At 48.6% G+C, this 24,615-nt stretch overlaps 2 pseudogenes; one reads left to right on the top strand and one right to left on the bottom strand.

Annotated features, from left to right (window-relative positions):
- LOC133362195 (uncharacterized) overlaps positions 1–24,615 on the bottom strand; it is a 426,135-nt pseudogene that overhangs the window by 71,573 nt on the left and 329,947 nt on the right.
- Positions 1–24,615, top strand: part of LOC133362192 (zinc finger protein 721-like) — a 70,469-nt pseudogene that overhangs the window by 11,802 nt on the left and 34,052 nt on the right.

Raw genomic sequence — 24,615 nt, forward strand, 5'->3', positions numbered from 1 at the left:
GGCTAATCGCGTTTGAGAATCGGTGGCCACCTGGCCAATGATCGGCGTTTCCGCAGGTACCGGAACCGCATGTGCGAACACGGTACCTTGCGAAACCACTGCCGTCCGTGTCCCGACATTGAGGACCGCGATAAACGGGTCCCCATCCCCTTTAACAATAGTCTGGGCCGTCACCAGATCTGGCCCACTCACCCCGGCTCTAGATGGTCCCAAAATAACGCCCCGGTCAGAGACTCCTTTATCGAACGGTCGACGCAAGCGCAGGGGTACCAACATCTGTGCCCCCGGGGGTACACGCACCGTCCGAGCAACAAGCGCCTGTACCGTAGCACAGGCAACACGCACGGCAGGGGTGGCAGGTAGGAACGTCATACGTCGGCCCGATGGAAGCTCGATGCATTGCTGGTCAATCAGAATTTTGATGGGCAATTTGGCCAAAAAGTCTGTCCCCAACAGGCACGGAATAGCCAGCGAGGAGGAGACGAACACCGGGCCAGATAGTTTAATGTCCCCTATCGAAATTTGCGCTCGAATTTGACCGATAATACCCAACGAGCCCCCATTCGCAGCGTAAAACGGTATATCGACAGGGAGCAACGGGCGACTCTGAACGGGCAGGATATTATAAATCAAATCTGAAATGATAGTTGCCGAAGCTCCCGTATCGACCAATAGCCGTACCTCCACCCCGTCAATATGCCCCGCGACAACGGACGACCCCGCTGATGCAGCCACAACTCGGTGAGCCAACTCGGACCATTGGCCCGGTTGGAGCGCCCTCCCCGACATGCCGCGACCCGACGCACCAGCACCCAACCCCCGAGAATTGTGTATCGGACCATGTGATAGGAAAGTGGGTGTGTGTGCAGGCCGAACATGTGGGGTGCCATGACTTGCCCGAGGATGTTGCGAAGGCTTGTGAGGAGGGCCGTCCGCAGCTCCAGGTCTCGCACCGCGCTGTCGAGGAGCCCGGCATCCGGACGCCACGTGGCCCCGGAGGCCACAATTATAGCAGACGACGAGCGTTCCAGAGGACTTGGGCTGGTCTCGGTGGCTTGGAACGTCCCGAGCCGGTCGCTCGGCAGATCGCCATCCTGCAGAACGATCCGCAGCGAAGGCTCCCTCCATTCCAGAAGAGGTTGCCGCCACGGTGTGTCGTGCAGCAGCTTTGTTCGCCTTCCTCCGCTGGGAGATGAGATTGGCGTGAATGTGCCTTGCAGCCCGCAGTGATGACATATCCGCATCGTCCTGCGCTAAGATGGTGAAGTCCAGATCGTCAGCCAGCAGCAAAATTTTCTCGGCCACCATCGCATCGATCCCCTCTTCATCCATACGCGGGAAAGCGTCTTTCGCCAATGACAGCAGGGCCGTGCGATAAGCGAGTGGCGATTCCTTATCACCCTTCTGCCGTTCATAGAAGAGCTGGCGACAATCGGAGGGCGGCCCATAAACGGTGGCCAGCAGCTGCAGCGCCGACTGAATGGTGGAGCGTGCCGACTTGGGTGCAGCAGTGAGGGTGCCCAGGGCGTCGCCGTCCAATAACGCCGGGAGAGCACACAGCGCCTCGTTGTCCGACCAGCCTGCCATCTCTTGGTGGGCCAAGAACCGGCGCTGGAACCCCCCCCAATCGCCGTCGCTTGCAACAAATACCTGCAGGGCCGGCAGGCGTTGCTGGAATGTCGGCTCCGTCTCCGATCCTCTTGGAGCGTCTCTTGCAGCATCCGTAGCGCGTCCCCGTACTGTATGGTCGGTGCTGGCGTCAGCTGGTGGTGACGTTTCAACCCCTGATAGGCTGCCACCGCGACCCGCCTCTGCCGATGACGTGGCGGCTGCTGGCTGGGCACCGTCTCCCGCGTGACGAGCTGGGACTCCTCCCTCCGCCCCTACTGTCTTCGTGGCGGGATTTTCGAGTCGCCCCGCTGTTGTAAAGGCGGGAGTTTCTGGCGGGCGTTGTCCATCTTCCCGCCGCGTCGCTCCTCCCGGCCCCAGGCGAGTTATTTGTTCCAGCATAGCGGCCGCTGCATACAAGAGCTCCGCCAGCCGCGAGTGAGCCAACGCCAACTCGTCAGTCGACGTCCCGGCCCTCTCCGACGGCCCCGCCGATGTCGGAGCCGGCAGCAGTTGTGCAGGTACGTCGGCGGCGATGTCTTGCACTGCCCCTCCCTCGTCGTCATCCTCTCCTGGGTCTTGGGCACGAGTCTTCCGTCTCGTATCCATGCTTGGCCCACTTCCAACACCAGATGTAGTAAGTTGATGAGGAGACGATGAGGAAGTTGAGACACACTGTTTATTAACTCCGGGACAGATACAATAGTTGAAGGGGTATCGGCCCCTTCACCCGTACTATGGGAAACCCACCCTAGTACTAAGCCCTCTGTCCTGTCCCCCAGTCCTCCTCTACTGGGCTACGGGAGGCTGACTGATCTGGCCCTGGCAAGCACAGATCTCGGCACCAGCTAACCAGCCTTGCCCTTATAAGGGCAGCGGTCTGGAAGCTCTTGGGCCGCGCCACTGGCTTACCCGGCTCGGCCCTTATAAGGACGGCGAGACCGGGGAGTCCCAGGGCCTAATCTCCGAGTCTTGGATCTTCACTGGTCAGCTTCGTGTCGAACTGCCTCGAGCTCTTTGGGTTCCACCTTTTATAGGGATCGCCTCCGAGGGCTGGGGGCGTGGCAATAACTGATGCGGACGTCGGTGTGACCCCCCGTGTATGTGAGTGCCGACAGCCCTGTGTTTGTTGTCCGCCGTTTCTCCCGTAATAACCCCTACACATGCACAGTGTAATTGCACACAGCAATATACATAAACACATGTGCACGTATACAGCAGTGTGCATGCTCAGGGATTGCGTTTCAACACACACAAATATGCGAGCACACACGATTGTACATACATACACACACGTGTACAGACCCACACGTGTCCATGAACGAGTGTAAATACACACACGAGTGCACATACACACGAATATACCCACAGAGAAGTACACACCCATGTCCATACACATGGCTACAGTTCCCTGCTGTAATGGCTGGTGCTTATGCTAGAAGGTGGCATGTGTTGTAATTATTGCACAGCAAATGATGTGAGCGTGCTGTCTTGTTGATTCCAAACTTTGTCACGTTAAGGTGGTGCTTCGTAGTCCTATCGGATTACTTGTTGATGTAGTGTGATGCGCATTGGTTGTGAGGTGTTTCAATTCCTGATTTTACTCTCGTTGTTAAGTGGTCTTGTTGAGCTAAAGTTGGAGAAAGACATTGCTCACACACGCTTACAAGCGATACAATTTCGATTATCAATAAAAGTGTATGACAGCAATCGTAATAATTGTCGTGAATTAAATTAAACAAATCACCTTGATTTACTGACGCGCTCATATCAACACAAATACTTAAATATATTTTTTATAAAACAAAGTCAGTACAGTATATATTTGTACCTCTTAGTCGAAATCGAACTGGACATCAGCATTTTGATACTTCAGACTGTATGTCGATGTTAAATCCTCTAAACTTGCTTCAGTTTAAAGGACATTGTCGGGTGAATATTGGCAAATTATCACGAAGCACGAAATTATGCATGGATATGTATATCTTTATTTAAACGGAAGCATACAATTGTAATAAAAGGACTCGAACACTTCTTTCTGTCTTCGTGTCTTTATTCAGGTTCACGTCTTTACCCACACGGCACTCTGTTATAACTCCTGTATTTGTAGCCCCCGGCTATTCACTGCTATTATAGCTTCCTCACCCCTCTGACTCTCTGCTTCATCTACTGTAATCTCCTCCCTGCAGACTCGCTGCTACCCCTATGTGCAGACCCTCTGGCTGTCACTGTATGCAGACCCGCTGCCCACTCTCTCTGTGCAGCCCCGCTGCTGACTGCAGCCTCCTTGCTGCTTCTGGTCGGTCACCGCTGGCCAACGGTGCCGATCCTCGCTTCCCCCGTGTTCGTGGCGATCTCGCCACACCCCGCTTCGCCCTACGTGGCCTTCCTCTGTTCCTGGCTCCCAGTCACTCCACCTGCTCTTCCGGTTCCCCTCCTTCTATACTCAACCCCTCTCCCCCCCACGTGACCTAACTCCTCCCCCCCTGACGGCACCTCAGAAGGGCCGTTTACAACCGCATTACATCACCCTCCCCCCTAAAGAAAATCCAGCCGACCTCGGCTGAATTGCAACCTGAAAAGCAATGCGGGTGTAAAGGGCCAACACGCAAAAAGACACGAAGCATTGAAGAACATTATAACAATAACACAACACAACACAATCTAACGAAACGTGAGGGATTTCGAGCGAGTACGGGTAGCCGGGCCGTCCCGGACGGTCGGCGGCCCACCCGCCGAGCGGGAACGTGGAAGGGTTTTAGGGGCGACGGGCGCAAGTTCTTCCGTCGCCATTGGAGGCCCGCCACTGTCCCGCTCGCGTCCAGAAACATCCCGTACTCGCGTCCGCGGAGGGATAGGAAGAGCTGCAGGTCCCGTGGGTTCTGCGGCTCCGGTCGGCGTCCCACAAGCGGAAGGTCCTCCTCCCTGCGCTGTCACGGCCGGCTTGTCTGTGAAGGGTACGACAGGTGCTCTCGCAAGGTCAGCAGACACAGGCAAGGGCGAGTCGGCAGCAACAGACCCCGGCAAGGCAACTTGGGGAGATGACGCATCCGGCCGTGGGGCAATGTATGGCTTCAACCGGGACGTGTGCACGAACCAACGCCGTGCACCAACCTGAACACGCGCCGACTGTGGGTTGGGAACCTCAATGAGGCGGACCGGACCCTGCCAAGGTCGATGTAATTTAGGAGATGTACCTGGCCGCACCTGTGGGCAATGAAGCCAGGCCAGGTCCCCCTTTTTCCAGGGACACTCCCCCTTTGAACGTCGGGCACACCGCTCATTCCTGGCCTGGGCCTTGGCAGTAGCCATGCGGGCATTTTCCCTCGCCTCAGCGACACGCCGAACGTTGTCCTTAATATACTCAGGAAGAGGCTTAACAGGCCCCCTCGCACCGGTTCCCAACTGGTCATGAATCGGCGGCACGTTCTCACGGCCGTACATAAGGAAAAACGGCGAGTATCCAGTAGCCGCGTGCGGCGTCATGCGATACGCCGAAAGCACCCCAGGGATATGCAAATCCCAATCAGATTGGTTTTCCCCGACTGTATGGCACAGCATGGCGGACAGAGTCCGATTCAACCGTTCCACCATACCATCCGTTTGCGGGTGGTAGGGGGACGTCCGTATCTTTTTAGTTCCAAGAGCCGCACACACCTCCCCCAACAATTTAGACGAAAAGTTACGTCCCTGATCCGTAAGGAGCCTCTCCGGAGCCCCTTTGTCCATTACATACCCAAATAGAAAGGCGTCCGTGATAGACGCCGCTGACTGGTCAGGCAAGGGCCAGGCCATCGGCCAGCGAGAGAGGTACTCCACCCCCACCAGTAAATACTTATTCCCTTTAGCTGATGGCGGAAAGGGTCCCAAAATATCTAACGCCACCAACTCATTAACCCGAGATACTTTAATCGATTGTATCGGCGGAACATATGGATGTTTAGGCGGCTTACGGCGGGCACAATCGGGACACGCGCGAACGTGACCGACGACATCCGTCGTCATGCCGTGCCAATAATAGTCTCGTTGCAGCGTCAATAGGGTTTTCTGCACCCCCAGGTGTAAAAGTGTGTCACAGTGCAAAGATCTAATCAACTCATAGCGCAATGACGCAGGCACAACGAGACGCCAGTGTTCCTGTATCCCTTCCCTCCACATCAGTAACCCATCTCGGAGAGCAGTTTCCGAATTACCACCCGCACCGACTTCCTTACCCGCCTTCTCCGTTCGTTTCCGTAACGACACCAAAGAATCGTCCAACATTTGCTCCCGAATCCACACAGACCTTGGAAGACGCAAAATCCCGTCAGCCGGTCCCCCTTCAACCGGTCCCGGTGTAAGCGGAGGTTCGAGAACATCCACTGCCCGCGCAACAGGCTGAGGGGGGGGCTGAGCCGGTCCACACCTATGCGTCCCCGACGCACACGCACAAGGGGATTGTTGCGGCAACCTGGACAGTGCGTCCGCGTTAGCGTGACGCACACCCTTCCGATGGTGAATTTGGAAGGAGAATTCTTGCAACGTGTCCAGCCATCTCGCCAATTGTCCGGATGGCTGGTCCATCTTAAGAGCGTACTGCAAGGCCGCATGGTCCGTTCGGACAATAAACGACCGACCGTACAGATACGGTCGAAATTGGCGGAGAAAATACACAATAGCCAAAAGTTCCCTGCGAGTGACGCAGTAACGAGTTTCCGCGGGAGACAAAACCCGACTCCCGTACGCCACCACACGCTCAACACCACCTTTTGACTGGGACAACACCGCCCCAATCCCGGTGTCACTCGCATCAGTATCCAGAATGAAGGGATGTTCAAAATCCGGATAATCCAACGTCGGCGCAGTAGCCAGTAGGTCGCGCAGGCTCCGAAACGCCGCCTCCTCCGGCGGTCCCCACACAAATTTGTGCCCCTTCCCAGTAAGGAGATGCAAAGGCCTGGCGATAGTAGCGAAATTCGGAACAAACCTCCGGTAATATGAGGCGAACCCCAAAAACCGACGCACATCACCCACCGTGGCGGGGGTTGCCCAATCCCGGACACACGCAGTTTTCTCTGGATCCGTGGCCACCCCGTCCGCACTAACAATATGTCCCAAGTATCGAACGGAACGTTGCAGTAGATGACATTTCTTAGGCTTGAATTTCAATTTAGCAGAACGCATTCTGGCAAAAACGGCCTCCAACCGCAATAAATGCTCATCAAATGTGCGGCTGAAGACAATAATATCATCCAAATAAATGAGACATGTTTCCCACTGCAACCCCGTCAATACCAACTCCATCAATCTCTGAAAGGTGGCAGGGGCTGCATTCAACCCCATCGGCAGACAGTTAAATTGGAACAACCCCTGCGGCGTACGGAACGCTGTCTTTTCCCGCGAGGGCTCGTCAAGGGGAAGCTGCCAGAAGCCCGAAGAGAGATCTAGCGTTGAAAAAAACTTAGCCCCTGACAAGGCGTCGAGAGAATCGTCCATACGCGGCAGGGGATACGCATCTGCCACCGACACTTTATTTAACTTCCGAAAATCCACACAAAATCGTAATTTACCATCTTTCTTTTTAACCAACACGACAGGCGCACCCCACGGGCTATTAGACGGAGATATAATATCCGCTTTCAACATGTCTTCCACTGCCCCTCGAACGTGCTCACGCTCAGCCGGACTCATCCGACGCGAGTTCAAGCGGATAGGGGCCGCGTCCCCCGTTTCGATGTGATGAGAGAGCAGCGAGGTGCGTCCCAAGTCCAAATCGTCCGAGCTAAACACATCGGAATAGCTCGCTAATAATTTATGAATCGCACAACGCTGCTCAGCGGAAAGGGCCGAATTTTCCCCACATAATTCGGCGATCCAACGATCGTCCACCCCTCCGTCGTGTGAAACACCACCCACCAGCCCCCCGTCCGGAATGTCACTCTGAGCCGTAAACGCCGTAGTGGCGTGTGCCACAACGGTACCAGCCGGCACACACACGCTTTCAGAAGTCGCATTTAACACCTGCAAAAACGGGCGCTGATCCGGACGGACAATGGTTTGCGCCCCCACCAGTGCCAATCCGCCCGTAACAGCGGCGGACGGTGACAGCAAAATTCCACAAGCACCCTGCCGACCCGGAACCGGCTTCCGGTATCGTAGGGGAATGAGCATCTGCGAGCCAGGTGGAATATCAACTGAAACTTCCGATAACGCCTGCACCTGGGCAACCGGAGCCGGTCGCCCCCAGGTGGACTGTAAAAACGCCAATTTGCGGCCCCCTGGCAGTTCAATGCAATTTTCATTGATTCTAATTAAAATGGGCATCTTAGCCAAAAAATCCGTGCCCAACAAGCAAAGAACCGCCAGGGACCTCGAAATTAACACCACGCCCGAGGCCGAGACCCCCCCGATAGAAATATTAGCGTCCACCTGTCCCACGATGCCCATACTACCCCCGTTCGCAGCGATGCAGGAAGCGTAAGCCGGCCTCACGGCCCCCGGTGGGATGTTCAAAAGATGGAATATGACATCCGAAATAATGGTCGCGGACGCCCCGGAATCCACCAAAATACGCACGTCCACCCCTTGGATCGACCCCGGTACAGTGGACGAACCTGTAGCGGCCGCGACAACCCGCCGAGCCAACTTACGCCACTGCGTTATCGAGCGACAAGGTGCAGATACTGGCCTCCCATATTTTAGAACATCCGCGTCGCACAACAACGGCGATGAGTGAGGTGTCAGGCCTTGCCGGGTGTCTGGTGCGCACCGACTTGCCTGTGCCGGAGGGTCTTTCTTTGGGACGTCCGCGATCGAGGCCTCCTGCTGGGGCGGCCCCGGAACCCGGGCCCAGCAGTCCCTGGCATAGTGGCCCCGACGGCCGCAGCGGAAACAGTCGACGTCGGGTCGGCGCGCAGCAGGCACCCCGTCCCGACGTGGCCGCGCCGGCGGCGGAGCCCGCGGCCCCGGCTCGCTTCGAGCCGGCCACGGAGTGGAGGCGGCCGACAGCTCCTTTGGGCCGGTCGCATTCGGCACGTACACGGCCTTTGTAGGGTCCCACCCTACGGCCCCCCCATCGACGACAGGACCGCCCGTCCACGCCGTGACTTGTTTCCAGCGGCGGAGATTGAACTGGGCGTCCAAACACTTAGCCGCGGTCCGGGACGTGAGTTTCTCGTGACCGCAAGCCGGCATAGGAATGCCCAGATCCCGGGATAACTCCAACATCTTCCCCAAGATGAGAGGTTCCAGCAGGTCAGGCTCCGTCTCCGGGTAAGCGGCCATCGCGAGTTCCAGCACGGCGCCCCTGTACGCTACAGGCGACTCCTCCGGTGCGCGTTGCCGCTGCACGAAGCGGCGATGGGCGTCATCCGGCGGCTCGTACGCGTCCGCCATTTCGTCGAACACTCCACGCAATGTTTTCTTCTTCGCAGCTTTTATAGAGCGAAAAAAACGAACAGACTCATCGTCAAGGAGAGTCGGAAGCACCTCCAGCGCCTCGGCGTCCGTCCACCTTGCCGTTCGTACCGCCGCCAAAAATCGACAAGCGAACGCACTCCAATCGCCCCCGATGGAGAACTCCTTAACAGTTGTAAGGTGACGACTGCGGCTCCTTGGCCTGCTTCCGTCCGTCACCGACTCTTCCGGCGGCAAGTTCAGCAAGGCGTCGCAACGCGGTGTCGCCAAGATGGCGGACGATCTTCGTGGCGGCCCCAAGATGGCGGCTTCCCGCCTTCCGTGGTGCGCCACGCCCAAGATGGCGTCTTCACGCCGCGTGGTCGATGGCGGCGCCATCGAAGACGACCCGGGCTCCTGCCGATCACCACCATCACCTTCCAACGCCGCCCTTGGCGTGACAAGGTCACACAACTCCGTGATGACGGTTTTTAGGGTTGCCAGTTGCTCCGCCATCCGGGTCCATCTTAAATCTTCGTCCTTCAACGCAGATGGGTCGGGCGCAGCGGCAACCTCCTCCACACCCGGGCCCTCACGGATCTCTCCCTCCGCCGAAGTGAAGCCGACCTCAGGAGGAAGATCGTCGTCGTCCGATGATGAAGCCGACGCCGGAGATGGGATATTCTTCTTCCTCAGTTGTTTCGCCATGCCGTTTCACTTCTGACTCCAGTGTAATAAAAGGACTCGAACACTTCTTTCTGTCTTCGTGTCTTTATTCAGGTTCACGTCTTTACCCACACGGCACTCTGTTATAACTCCTGTATTTGTAGCCCCCGGCTATTCACTGCTATTATAGCTTCCTCACCCCTCTGACTCTCTGCTTCATCTACTGTAATCTCCTCCCTGCAGACTCGCTGCTACCCCTATGTGCAGACCCTCTGGCTGTCACTGTATGCAGACCCGCTGCCCACTCTCTCTGTGCAGCCCCGCTGCTGACTGCAGCCTCCTTGCTGCTTCGGGTCGGTCACCGCTGGCCAACGGTGCCGATCCTCGCTTCCCCCGTGTTCGTGGCGATCTCGCCACACCCCGCTTCGCCCTACGTGGCCTTCCTCTGTTCCTGGCTCCCAGTCACTCCACCTGCTCTTCCGGTTCCCCTCCTTCTATACTCAACCCCTCTCCCCCCCACGTGACCTAACTCCTCCCCCCCTGACGGCACCTCAGAAGGGCCGTTTACAACCGCATTACACAATTATGCAGTGAGATATGCATATGTATTAAGGTTAAATTGCAATGGCCGGATTAGCTAAGCTATGTTGCTACATATGCGGATTGTTAATGTAGAAATTAACAATTGAATGCAAAGTCGATGATAATCCAAGACGAGAACAAAGGAATTGAATGCTAGAGGGGAGTTATAAGGGGCTTAAAATCAGACCTCAAGACCATTTCGAGAGGGATTTCACTGAGGATAGACGCGCAACTCTTCGCTCTGCAGATTACCCTTCTCCTGCGAGACCCAGCCTGGCGAGCTCGATTGCCTGGCGACTGGGAGAGTTCGTGGCGATCTCTTCAGACGGGTTACAGGGACATCGACACGCCGTGCATCAACAAGTAAGTGTCTTCGTTAGTGGATACAACTGGTAGTCGCGTGTAGCCCGACTTACGAGACGTTACTGTGTGTCGGTTAGACGATAGTGAGAGTTTGCTTTTTGGCGATTTGAGACAGACATCCACGTAGCTTAGAGGGTGCCTTTAACTCTCAACAACACCCGCGACTGTTACTCTGCTCTGAAGAATCAGTCACATGGAGCAGATAAACTATCCACATCGCCACGCACACACGGGCGAGAAGCCGTTCAATTGCTCTGTGTGTGGGAAGGCATTTTCACGGAAATCCCATCTTAACAGACACCATAAAACACACGCGGGCGAGAAGCCGTTCAGTTGCTCTGTGTGTGGGAAGGCATTTTCACGGAAATCCCATCTTAACAGACACCATAAAATACACGCGGGCGAGAAGCCGTTCAATTGCTCTGTGTGTGGGAAGGCATTTTCACGGAAATCGAATCTTAACGATCACCAGAAGACACACACGGGCGAGAAGCCATTCAAATGCTCTGCGTGTGGGAAGGCATTTTCACATAAATCACATCTTAACAGACACCAGAAAACACACTCGGGTGAGAAGCCATTCAGTTGCTCTGTTTGTGGGAAGGCATTTGCGGAGAAATCACATCTAAAGAGACACCAGAAAACACACACGAACGAGAAGCCATTCAATTGCGCTGTGTGCGGGAAGGCATTTTCACGGAAATAAAATCTTCAGTCACAAGAAAACACACTCGGGCTAGAAGCCATTTCATTGCTCTACGAGGGAGAGGACATGTTCACGGCCATCACCCCGAAACAAGCACCAGAAGATCCGCAATGATAGGGAAGTGAAATCAAAATGTAGAATTCAAAGTGCTGCAATGAGTTCTGAAAAAATGCATCTTTCGAACCTATGCAGGTGGATCCTGAAAGATGGCGAGATGTAGTGGATGTAATCAGCGCTGACGACAATTCCTCTTTCGACCCCATGAAGTTGGATCCGGAGAGATGGCTGGATGTAGTGGAGTGGCTGAAGACTCAAACGTATTGAGTACATCTGTTAACTGTTGCCCTGTGTATATTCGTGTCTCTTAGATATATGTTTTCAGTGATTTCCAGTACTCCGAGCTAGAGTGATGTTGTGAATGGTCTATACTGTGTTGAGATGAAAGCCTTCCTTTTAAGTTCCAGAAGTGTTCACTTATTTCAGGATGACAACAATGTTATACTTCTATAGATGCGTTGCTTCGTCTGGTGGTTGTATCATCGGGACTGGTAAATGTTTGGTGTTTATGGTAGAAGGTGCCATGTCATCCTCTCACAGCTAATTGCGTGTTAAAGTTTATTCTAGACTTCGTCACGTTAAGGTGGTGCTTTGTAGTCCTATCGGACTACTTGTTGATGTGTTGTGAAGCGCAGTGGTTGTGTGGTGGTTCAATTTCTAATTTTACTCTCGTGGTTAAGTGGTTTTGTTGAGCCAAAGTTGGAGAAATACTGTGATCACAACTTTGCTCAATAATAGGTTTCAGAGTGTGCGTGGATTGCACGTTCGTTGTTCTTGTGTTTGATGGCTTGGACTTCTGGACGAATGGCTTCAGTCGAAAAGGACGTCAATGGGGAAATCGACGTTTACGTGTTAGATTTTAGGAATATGTTTTAACTGTTGAAATTGGGAAATAATTTGCCCAGTTCCTTCCTGTTTGAGCATGCGTATTAATAAATATTTCGATACGAGTGTTAACGTGAATTTTCTTTTAGATTAATAAAGACCTGAATTGTTTTTAAAGATGACTGATCGTACGTTATTTCAACCATATCCTTCCTTAAAAAAAAGCACGGACGAGTAGACATACACACACAAGTGTGCTTATAAACACGACTGTCTATACAGCGGTGTGCAATCACACACGAGTGTGCATGTGTTTCTACGCGTTTTAACTTTAATTTTCTTGCAGAACAATAAAGACCTAACATGTTAAAGATGACTAATCGTCCCTTATTGCTACAATGTTCATAGCGAACACGTGTGGAGGCGAGTTTCAGGTGAAGCATCTCCAGCACACAAGTTGACCCTCACCTGGCAGCATCGTGGCTGTCCGCTGATCACACTCATGACGTCACACTCATGACGTCACACGCACGAGCTGTAGGGGCGGGGCTCTGTCCGCTCAGTGGCGCTGTTTTCATTAATTTAGCACCACGAGCGGGGAGTCTCATCCCTTTAGTTCCCTGTTGTGGTGCCGCATTCATCACCACGTTGCCCCTAAATGATTTGTACGAAACGATATGAAAATAAGTTGTGTGTTCCACTACACAAACTTACACGAGTACACATATACACTCCCTTGTACACACACCCACACACGAGTGGACATACACAGCGGTGGTGAAAAATGCACGAATGTGCATCCACCACGCTTTGTACACACAAAGATAAAGATCACCCGTATAGCATTAACAGACTGTAGGGGCAAGTGCTGTTAGCGAACACCTATGAAGGTCGCAACGATACACGAGGGGGTGGGTGGCCAGCACCACGCCCGACCGCCTTTGTCTCCCCAGTGGCAATGTTTACACACCGCACCAGGTACTCATTTGAGGCTGAGTCGACCTAGGGGAGGCTCGGGACCAGTTCGGATAATCGTCCCTGGTGTTGGCCGTGAGCGGGAATCGAACCCGTGTCACCGGGTTCATAGCGCAGCGCGCTAACCACTACACCACCGCTCCCCACATATACACTCCGTTGTACACACACCCACACACGAGTGGACATACACAGTGCTGTAGGAAAATGCACGAATGTGCATACACACCGCTTTGTACATACACACACGGGTGCACATGCATACACGAGTGCGTACACCCATTTGTGCATCTATACATACGACACATATGTATAGATGCACAAATGAGTGTAAATGCATCGGGGTGTAGATACATGCACAGTGTAATTGCACACAGCAATATACATAAACACATGTGCACGTATACAGCAGTGTGCATGCTCAGGGATTGCGTTTCAACACACACAAATATGCGAGCACACACGATTGTACATACATACACACACGTGTACAGACCCACACGTGTCCATGAACGAGTGTAAATACACACACGAGTGCACATGCACACGAATATACCCACAGAGAAGTACACAACCATGTACATACACATGGCTACAGTTCCCTGCTGTAATGGCTGGTGCTTATGCTAGAAGGTGGCATGTGTTGTAATTATTGCACAGCAAATGATGTGAGCGTGCTGTCTTGTTGATTCCAAACTTTGTCACGTTAAGGTGGTGCTTCGTAGTCCTATCGGATTACTTGTTGATGTGGTGTGATGCGCATTGGTTGTGAGGTGTTTCAATTCCTGATGTTACTCTCGTTGTTAAGTGGTCTTGTTGAGCTAAAGTTGGAGAAAGACATTGCTCACACACGCTTACAAGCGATACAATTTCGATTATCAATAAAAGTGTATGACAGCAATCGTAATAATTGTCGTGAATTAAATTAAACAAATCACCTTGATTTACTGACGCGCTCATATCAACACAAATACTTAAATATATTTTATAATACAAAGTCAGTACAGTATACATTTGCACCTCTTAGTCGAAGTCGAAGTGGACATCAGCATTTTGATACTTCAGACTGTATGTCGATGTTAAATCCTCTAAACTTGCATCAGTTTAAAGGACATTGTCGGGTGAATATTGGAAAATTAACACGAAGCACGGAATTATGCATGGATTTGTAGATCTTTATTTAAACGGAAGCGTACAATTATGCAGTGAGATATGCATATGTATTAAGGTTAAATTACAATGGACGGATTAGCTAAGCTATGTTGCTACATATGCGGATTGTTAATGTAAAAATTTACAATTGAATGCAAAGTCTATGATAATCCAAGACGAGAACAAAGGATTTGAATGCTAGAGGGGAGTTATAAGGGGCTTAAAATCAGTCCTCAAGACCATTTCGAGAGGGATTTCGCTGAGGATAGACGCGCAACTCCTCGCTCTGCAGATTACCCTTCTCCTGCGAGACCCAGCCTGGCGAGCCCGATTGCCTGGCGACTGGGAGAATTCGTGGCGATCTCTTAAGACGAGTTACAGGGACATCGACACGCCGTGCATCAACAAGTAAGTGTCTTCGTTAGTGGATAAAACTGGTAGTCGCGTGTAGCCCGACTTTCGAGACGTTACCGTGTCCCGGTTAGACGTTAGTGAGAGTTTGCTTTTTGGCGACCTGAGCCAGACATCCACGCAGCTTAGAGAGTGCATTTAACTCTCAACAACACCCGCGACTGTTACTCTGCTCTGAAGAATCAGTCACATGGAGCAGATACTCTCTCCACAGCGCCACGCACACACGGGCGAGAAGCCATTCAAATGCTCTGTGTGTGGGAAGGCATTTTCACTGAAATCCAATCTTCACACTCACCAGAAAACACACTCGGACGAGAAGCCGTTCAAGTGCTCTGTGTGTGGGAAGGCATTTGCAAGGAAGTCACATCTTCACAGTCACCAGAAAACACACACGGGCGAGAAGCCGTTCAAGTGCTCTGTTTGTGGGAAGGCATTTGCGGAGAAAACAACTCTTAACAGTCACCAGAAAACACACACGGGCGAGAAGCCATTCAAGTGCTCTATTTGTGGTAAAACATTTTCACAGAAATCTAATCTTCACAGTCACCAGAAAACACACTCGGGCGAGAAGCCATTCAAGTGCTCTGTTTGTGGGAAGACATTTGCAAGGAAGTCAGATCTTCACAGTCACCAGAAAACACACACGGGTGAGAAGCCATTAAATTGCTCTACGAGGGAGAGGACATGTTCACAGTCATCACCCCGAAACAAGCATCAGAAGATCCGCAATGATAGTGAAGTGAAATCAAAAGGTGTAATGCAAAGTACTGCAATGAGTCCTGAAAAAAATGCATCTTTCGAACCTAGGCAGGTGGATCCTGAGAGATTGCTGAATGTAGCGGATGCAATGAGTCCTGACGACAATTCATCTTTCGACCCCATGCAGTTGGATCCTGAGAGATGGCTAGATGTAGTGGATGTAATCAGCGCTGAAGACAATTCCACTTTCGACCCCATGCAGTTGGATACTCAAAAATGGCTGCTGGAGTGGCTGGAAAATCAAAGTTTTGAGCACTTCTTTTAGCTGTTGAATTCCTGGAACGTATATGTTTGTATATCTGTAAGATCAATTAATAACGTACAACTCTTTTTGAATCAGTGATTTGCAGCAGTACTCCAAGCTAGTGTGATCATTTGAACAAATATGTTTGATTGCTCTGTGTGTTTGAAGCATTTTCACGGTTAGAAAACACTTCACAAGTCATCAGAAAACAAAAGCTGAATTCGAAAGTGATGTAATGAGTTCTAAAGGAAATTCCACTTTCGACCCCATGAAGTTGGATATGAAGAGATGGCTGGATGTAGTGGAGTGGCTGAAGACTCTAACGTATTGAGTACATCTGTTAACTGTTGCCCTGTGTATATTCGTGTCTCTTAGATATATTTTTTCAGTGATTTCCAGTACTCCGAGCTAGAGTGATGTTGTGAATGCTCTATAATGTGTTCAGATGAACGTATTCCTTTTAAGTTCCAGAAGTGTTCACTTACTTCAGGATGACAACAATGTTATACTTCTATTGATGCGTTGCTTCGTCTGGTGGTTGTATCATCGGGACTGGTAAATGTTTGGTGTTTATGGTAGAAGGTGCCATGTCATCTTCTCACAGCTAATTGCGTGTTAAAGTTTATTCTAGACTTCGTCACGTTAAGGTGGTGCTTTGTAGTCCAATCGGACTACTTGTTGATGTGTTGTGAAGCGCAGTGGTTGTGTGGTGGTTCAATTTCTAATTTTACTCTCGTGGTTAAGTGGTTTTGTTGAGCTAAAGTTGGAGAAATACTGTGATCACAACTTTGCTCAATATTTTAAACATGTTCTTAATTTTCGATTTAAAGCTTTCGTGACTGCAGGGATTCATCTTCTTGGTTCTTTCAGGTAAAGTGACGTAGAATGGAAATAATAAAATAATAATATTTTATGATGTTTTATTTTTATTATTTTATTATTTCCATTCTACGTGACTTTACCGAAAGAACCAAGAAGATGTTCTTAAAAAATATTTTATCATTGTGTAATAAACAAAATAACTTAAAGTAATAGGTTTCAGAGTGTGCGTGGATTGCACGTTCGTTGTTCTTGTGTTTGATGGCTTGGACTTCTGGACGAATGGCGTCAGTCAAAAGGACGTCGATGGGGAAATCGACGTTTACGTGTTAGATTTTAAGAATATGTTTTAACTGTTGAATTCCTATTGGGAAATAATTTGCCTAGTTCCTTCCTGTTTGAGCATGCGTATGAATAAATATTTCGATACGAGTATTAACGTGAATTTTCTTGCAGAACAATAAAGACCTGACATGTTAAAGATGACTAATCGTCCCTTATTGCTACAATGTTCATAGCGAACACGCGTGGAGGCGAGTTTCAGGTGAAGCATCTCCAGCACACAAGTTGACCCTCACCTGGCAGCATCGTGGCTGTCCGCTGATCACACTCATGACGTCACACTCATGACGTCACACGCACGAGCTGTAGGGGCGGGGCTCTGTCCGCTCAGTGGCGCTGTTTTCATTAATTTAGCACCACGAGCGGGGAGTCTCATCCCTGTAGTTCCCTGTTGTGGTGCCGCATTCATCACCACGTTGCCCCTCAATGATTTGTACGAAACGATATGAAAATAAGTTGTGTGTTCCACTATACAAACTTACACGAGTACACATATACACTCCCTTGTACACACACCCACACACGAGTTTACATACACCGCGGTGGAGAAAAATGCACGAATGTGCATCCACCCCGCTTTGTACACACAAAGATAAAGATCCCCCGTATAGCCTTAACAGACTGTAGGGGCAAGTGCTGTTAGCGAGCACCTATGAAGGCCGCAACGGTACACGAGGGGGTGGGTGGCCAGCACCACGCCCGACCGCCTTTGTCTCCCTCGTGGCAATGTTTACACACCGCACCAGGTACTCATTTGAGGCTGAGTCGACCTAGGGGAGGCCCGGGACCGGTTCAGATAATCGTCACTGGTGTTGGCCGTGAGCGGGAATCGAACCCGTGTAGCCGGGTTCATAGCGCAGCGCGCTAACCGCTACACCACCGCTCCCCACATATACACTCCGTTGTACACACACCCACACACGAGTGGACATACACAGTGCTGTAGGAAAATGCACGAATGTGCATACACACCGCTTTGTACATACACACACGGGTGCACATGCATACACGAGTGCGTACACCCATTTGTGCATTTATACATACGACACATATGTATAGATGCACAAATGAGTGTAAATGCATCGGGGTGTAGATACATGCACAGTGTAATTGCACACAGCAATATACATAAACACATGTGCACGTATACAGCAGTGTGCATGCTCAGGGATTGCGTTTCAACACACACAAATATGCGAGCACACACGATTGTACATACATACACACACGTGTACAGACCCACACGTGTCCATGAACGAGTGTAAATACACACACGAGTGCACATACACACGAATATACCCACAGAGAAGTACACACCCATGTCCATACACATGGCTACAGTTCCCTGCTGTAATGGCTGGTGCTTATGCTAGAAGGTGGCATGTGTTGTAATTATTGCACAGCAAATGATGTGAGCGTGCTGTCTTGTTGATTCCAAACTTTGTCACGTTAAGGTGGTGCTTCGTAGTCCTATCGGATTACTTGTTGATGTAGTGTGATGCGCATTGGTTGTGAGGTGTTTCAATTCCTGATTTTACTCTCGTTGTTAAGTGGTCTTGTTGAGCTAAAGTTGGAGAAAGACATTGCTCACACACGCTTACAAGCGATACAATTTCGATTATCAATAAAAGTGTATGACAGCAATCGTAATAATTGTCGTGAATTAAATTAAACAAATCACCTTGATTTACTGACGCGCTCATATCAACACAAATACTTAAATATATTTTTTATAAAACAAAGTCAGTACAGTATATATTTGTACCTCTTAGTCGAAATCGAACTGGACATCAGCATTTTGATACTTCAGACTGTATGTCGATGTTAAATCCTCTAAACTTGCTTCAGTTTAAAGGACATTGTCGGGTGAATATTGGCAAATTATCACGAAGCACGAAATTATGCATGGATATGTATATCTTTATTTAAACGGAAGCATACAATTATGCAGTGAGATATGCATATGTATTAAGGTTAAATTGCAATGGCCGGATTAGCTAAGCTATGTTGCTACATATGCGGATTGTTAATGTAGAAATTAACAATTGAATGCAAAGTCGATGATAATCCAAGACGAGAACAAAGGAATTGAATGCTAGAGGGGAGTTATAAGGGGCTTAAAATCAGACCTCAAGACCATTTCGAGAGGGATTTCACTGAGGATAGACGCGCAACTCTTCGCTCTGCAGATTACCCTTCTCCTGCGAGACCCAGCCTGGCGAGCACGATTGCCTGGCGACTGGGAGAGTTCGTGGCGATCTCTTCAGACGGGTTACAGGGACATCGACACTCCATGCATCAACAAGTAAGTGTCTTTGTTAGTGGATAAACTGGTAATAGCGTGTGTAGTTCGACTTACGAGGCGTTATTGTCTCGGTCAGACGTTAGTGTGAATTTGCTTCTTGGCGATTTGAGCCAGACATCCACGCAGCTTAGAGGGTGCATTTAACTCTCAACAACACCCGCGACTGTTACTCTGATCTGAAGAATCACATGGAGCAGATACTCTCTCCACAGCGCCACGCGCACACGGGCGAGAAGCCATTCAAATGCTCTGTGTGTGGGAAGGCATTTGCAGATTCATCACATCTTCACAGGCACCAGAAAACACACACGGGCGAGAAGCCGTTCAATTGCTCTGTGTGTGGGAAGGCATTTTCACAGAAATCACATCTTAACACTCACCAGAAGACACACACAGGCGAGAAGCCATTCAGGTGCTCTGTTTGTGGGAAGGCATTTGCGGAGAAATCACATCTTCACAGGCACCAGAAAACACACTCGGGTGAAAAGCCATTTAATTGCTCTACGAGGGAGAGGACATGTTCACAGTCATCACCCCGAAACAAGCACCAGAAGATCCGCAATGATCGGGAAAGAAATCAAAAAGTGAAATGCAGAGTGCCTCAATGAGTCCTGAAAAAAATGCATCTTTCGAACCTATGCAGGTGGATCCTGAAAGATGGCGAGATGTAGTGGATGTAATCAGCGCTGACGACAATTCCTCTTTCGACCCCATGAAGTTGGATCCGGAGAGATGGCTGGATGTAGTGGAGTGGCTGAAGACTCAAACGTATTGAGTACATCTGTTAACTGTTGCCCTGTGTATATTCGTGTCTCTTAGATATATTTTTTCAGTGATTTCCAGTACTCCGAGCTAGAGTCATGTTGTGAATGGTCTATACTGTGTTGAGATGAAAGCCTTCCTTTTAAGTTCCAGAAGTGTTCACTTATTTCAGGATGACAACAATGTTATACTTCTATAGATGCGTTGCTTCGTCTGGTGGTTGTATCATCGGGACTGGTAAATGTGCGGTGTTTATGGTAGAAGGTGCCATGTCATCTTCTCACAGCTAATTGCGTGTTAAAGTTTATTATAGACTTCGTCACGTTAAGGTGGTGCTTTGTCGTCCAATCGGACTACTTGTTAATGTGTTGTGAAGCGCAGTGGTTGTGTGGTGGTTCAATTTCTAATTTTACTCTCGTGGTTAAGTGGTTTTGTTGAGCTAAAGTTGGAGAAATACTGTGATCAATATTTTAAACATATTCTTTATTTTATTTTTTCATTGTGTAATAAATAAATAACTTTCAATAGTAGGTTTCAGAGTGTGCGTGGATTGCACGTTCGTTGTTGTTGTGTTTGATGGCTTGGACTTTTGGACGAATGGCTTCAGTCGAAAAGGACGTCAATGGGGAAATCGACGTTTACGTGTTAGATTTTAAGAATATGTTTTAACTGTTGAAATTGGGAAATAATTTGCCTAGTTCCTTCCTGTTTGAGCATGCGTATTAATAAAGATTTCAATACGAGTATTAACGTGAATTTTCTTGCAGATTAATAAAGACCTGAATTGTTTTTAAAGATGACTGATCATACGTTATTTCAACCATATCCTTTCTTAAAAAACACGGACGAGTAGACATACACACACAAGTGTGCTTATAAACACGACTGTCGAAACAGCAGTATGCATTCACACACGAGTGTGCATGTGTTTCTACGAGTTTTAACTTCAATTTACTTGCAGAACAATAAAGACCTGACATGTTAAAGATGACTAATCGTCCCTTATTGAAGACTGGAAATAATAAAATAATAAAAATAAAAAATTACATTTTTTTATAAAATTATTTTTATTATGTTTTATTTTTATTAAATAATAATAAAAAAATTCAACAGAATAAAATAACTTTATAAACATTATTTTATTATTTGTATTATTTCCCTTCTACGTGACTTTACCGAAAGAACCAAGAAGATGAAGAAGAAAATAAAACATAATAAAATAATTGTATTATGTTTTATTTTTATTATTTTATTATTTCCCTTCTACGTGACTTTACCGAAAGAACCAAGAAGGTTAATTTACTTGCAGAACAATAAAGACCTGACATGTTAAAGACGACTAATCGTCCCTTATTGCTACAATGTTCATAGCGAACACGCGTGGAGGCGAGTTTCAGGTGAAGCATCTCCAGCACACAAGTTGACCCTCACCTGGCAGCATCGTGGCTGTCCGCTGATCACACTCATGACGTCACACTCATGACGTCACACGCACGAGCTGTAGGGGCGGGGCTCTGTCCGCTCAGTGGCGCTGTTTTCATTAATTTAGCACCACGAGCGGGGAGTCTCATCCCTGTAGTTCCCTGTTGTGGTGCCGCATTCATTACCACGTTACCCCTCAATTCTTTGCACACGAGGCTATAATATAATAAGTAGTGCGTTCCACTCAGAGGTCGAAAACGGGTTTTGATTCCTTACCCGTACCCTTAAACTAGAAATGCAGATTGTAAATTTAAAAAACATAACAATAAAATGTAAAGTTTATGACATTGCGGGTGAATAAATTAAGAATAAACAAGGAATTATGCATGTAGATGTATGTAATTATTCAAACAGTGGGATGTACATACATATTAAAGTTTAATTAGTTAAGCTATGTTGATTAATATGCGGATTGTTAATGTAAAAATTAACAATTGAATGAAAAGTCTATGATAATCCAAGACGAGAACAAAGGATTTGAATGCTAGAGGGGAGTTATAAGGGGCTTAAATTCAGACCTCAAGACCATTTCGAGAGGGATTTCACTGAGGATAGACGCGCAACTCCTCGCTCTGCAGATTACCCTTCTCCTGCGAGACCCAGCCTGGCGAGCCCGATTGCCTGGCGACTGGGAGAGTTCGTGGCGATCTCTTCAGACGGGTCACAGGGACATCGACACGCCGTGCATCAACAAGTAAGTGTCTTCGTTAGTGGATAAACTGGTAGTCGCGTGTAGCCCGACTTACGAGACGTTACTGTGTGTCGGTTAGACGTTAGTGAGAGTTTGCTTGTGTGGATTTTATTTAGACATCCACGCAGCTTAGAGGGTGCCTTTAACTCTCAACAACACCCGCGACTGTTACTCTGCTCTGAAGAATCAGTCACATGGAGCAGATAAACTATCCACATCGCCACGCACACACGGGCGAGAAGCCGTTCAATTGCTCTGTGTGCGGGAAGGCATTTTCACGGAAATAAAATCTTCACAGTCACCAGAAAACACACTCGGGCGAGACGCCATTTAATTGCTCTACGAGGGAGAGGACATGTTCACAGTCATCACACCGAAACAAGCATCAGAGGATCCGCAATGATAGGGAAGTGAAATATAAAAGTAAAATGCAGAGTGAAGTTGGATCCGGAGAGATGGCTGGATGTAGTGGAGTGGTTGAAGACTCAAACGTATTGAATACATCTGTTAAGCTAGAGTGATGTTGTGAATGCTCTATAATGTGTTCAGTTGAAAGTTTTCCTGTTAAGTTCCAGAAGTGTTCACTCATTTCAGGATGGCAACAATTTTATACTTCGAAAGATACATTGCTTCGTCTGGTAGTTGGATCATCGGGGCTTCTAAATGGCTGGTGCTTATGCTGGAAGGTGGCATGTGTTGTAATCTTCTTACAGCAAATCATGTGTGCGTGCTGTCTTGTTTATTCCAGACTTCGTCACGCTAAGGTGGTGCTTTGTAGTCCTATCGGACTACTTGTTGATGTGTTGTGAAGCGCAGTGGTTGTGTGGTGGTTCAATTTCTCGTGGTTAAGTGGTTTTGTTGAGCTAAAGTTGGAGAAATACTGTGATCACAACTTTGCTCTATATTTTAAACATTTTTTTTATCATTGTGTAATAAATAAATAACTTAAAATAATAGGTTTCAGAGTGTTCGTGGATTGCACGTTCGTTGTTCTTGTGTTTGATGGCTTGGACTTCTGGACGAATGGCTTCAGTCGAAAAGGACGTCAATGGGGAAATCGACGTTTACGTGTTAGATTTTAGGAATATGTTATAACTGTTGAATTCCTATTGGGAAATCATCTGCCTAGTTCCTTCCTGTTTGAGCAAGCGTATTAATAAAGATTTCGATACGAGTGTTAACGTGACTTTTTTTGTAGATTAATAAAGACCTGAATTGTTTTAAAGATGACTGATCGTACGTTATTTCAACCATATCCTTCCTTAAAAAAACACGGACGAGTAGACATACACACACGAGTGTGCTTATAAACACGACTGTCTATACAGCGGTGTGCATTCACACACGAGTGTGCATGTGTTTCTACGAGTTTTAGCTTTTATTTACTTGCAGAACAATAAAGACCTGACATGTTAAAGATGACAAATCGTCCCTTATTGAAGAAGGGAAATAATAAAATAATAAAATTAAAAAAAAAATTTGAAATAAAATAATTTTATTATCTTTTATTTTAATCAAATAATAAAATAATTAATTTTAAACAAAATAAAATTACTTCCTGAAATTATTTTATTATATTTTATTATTACGTGACTTTTACCGAAAGAACCAAGAAGGTGAAGAAGAAAACAAAACATAATAAAATAATTGTATTATGTTTTATTTTTTTATTATTTCCCTTCTTCGTGACTTTACCGAAAGAACCAAGAAGGTTAATTTACTTGCAGAACAATAAAGACCTGACATGTTAAAGACGACTAATCGTCCCTTATTGCTACAATGTTCATAGCGAACACGTGTGGAGGCGAGTTTCAGGTGAAGCATCTCCAGCACACAAGTTGACCCTCACCTGGCAGCATCGTGGCTGTCCGCTGATCACACTCATGACGTCACACTCATGACGTCACACGCACGAGCTGTAGGGGCGGGGCTCTGTCCGCTCAGTGGCGCTGTTTTCATTCATTTAGCACCACGAGCGGGGAGTCTCATCCCTGTAGTTCCCTGTTGTGGTGCCGCATTCATCACCACGTTGCCGCTCAATTCTTTGTACGACACAATATGAAAATAAGTTGTGTGTTCCACTACACATACTTACACGAGTACACATATACACTCCCTTGTACACACACCCACACACGAGTGGACATACACAGCGGTGGAGAAAAATGCACGAATGTGCATCCACCCCGCTTTGTACACACAAAGATAAAGATCCCCCGTATAGCCTTAACAGACTGTAGGGGCAAGTGCTGTTAGCGAGCACCTACGAAGGCCGCAACGGTACATGAGGGGGTGGGTGGCCAGCACCACCGCCGACCGCCTTTGTCTCCCCAGTGGCAATGTTTACACACCGCACCAGGTACTCATTTGAGGCTGAGTCGACCTAGGGGAGGCCCGGGACCGGTTCAGATAATCGTCACTGGTGTTGGCCGTGAGCGGGAATCGAACCCGTGCAGCCGGGTTCATAGCGCAGCGCGCTAACCGCTACA

Source organism: Lethenteron reissneri, unplaced genomic scaffold (assembly GCF_015708825.2).
Source record: "Lethenteron reissneri isolate LAM-NWPU_2019-01 unplaced genomic scaffold, ASM1570882v1 scaffold_140, whole genome shotgun sequence".
Lineage (NCBI taxonomy): Eukaryota > Metazoa > Chordata > Hyperoartia > Petromyzontiformes > Petromyzontidae > Lethenteron > Lethenteron reissneri.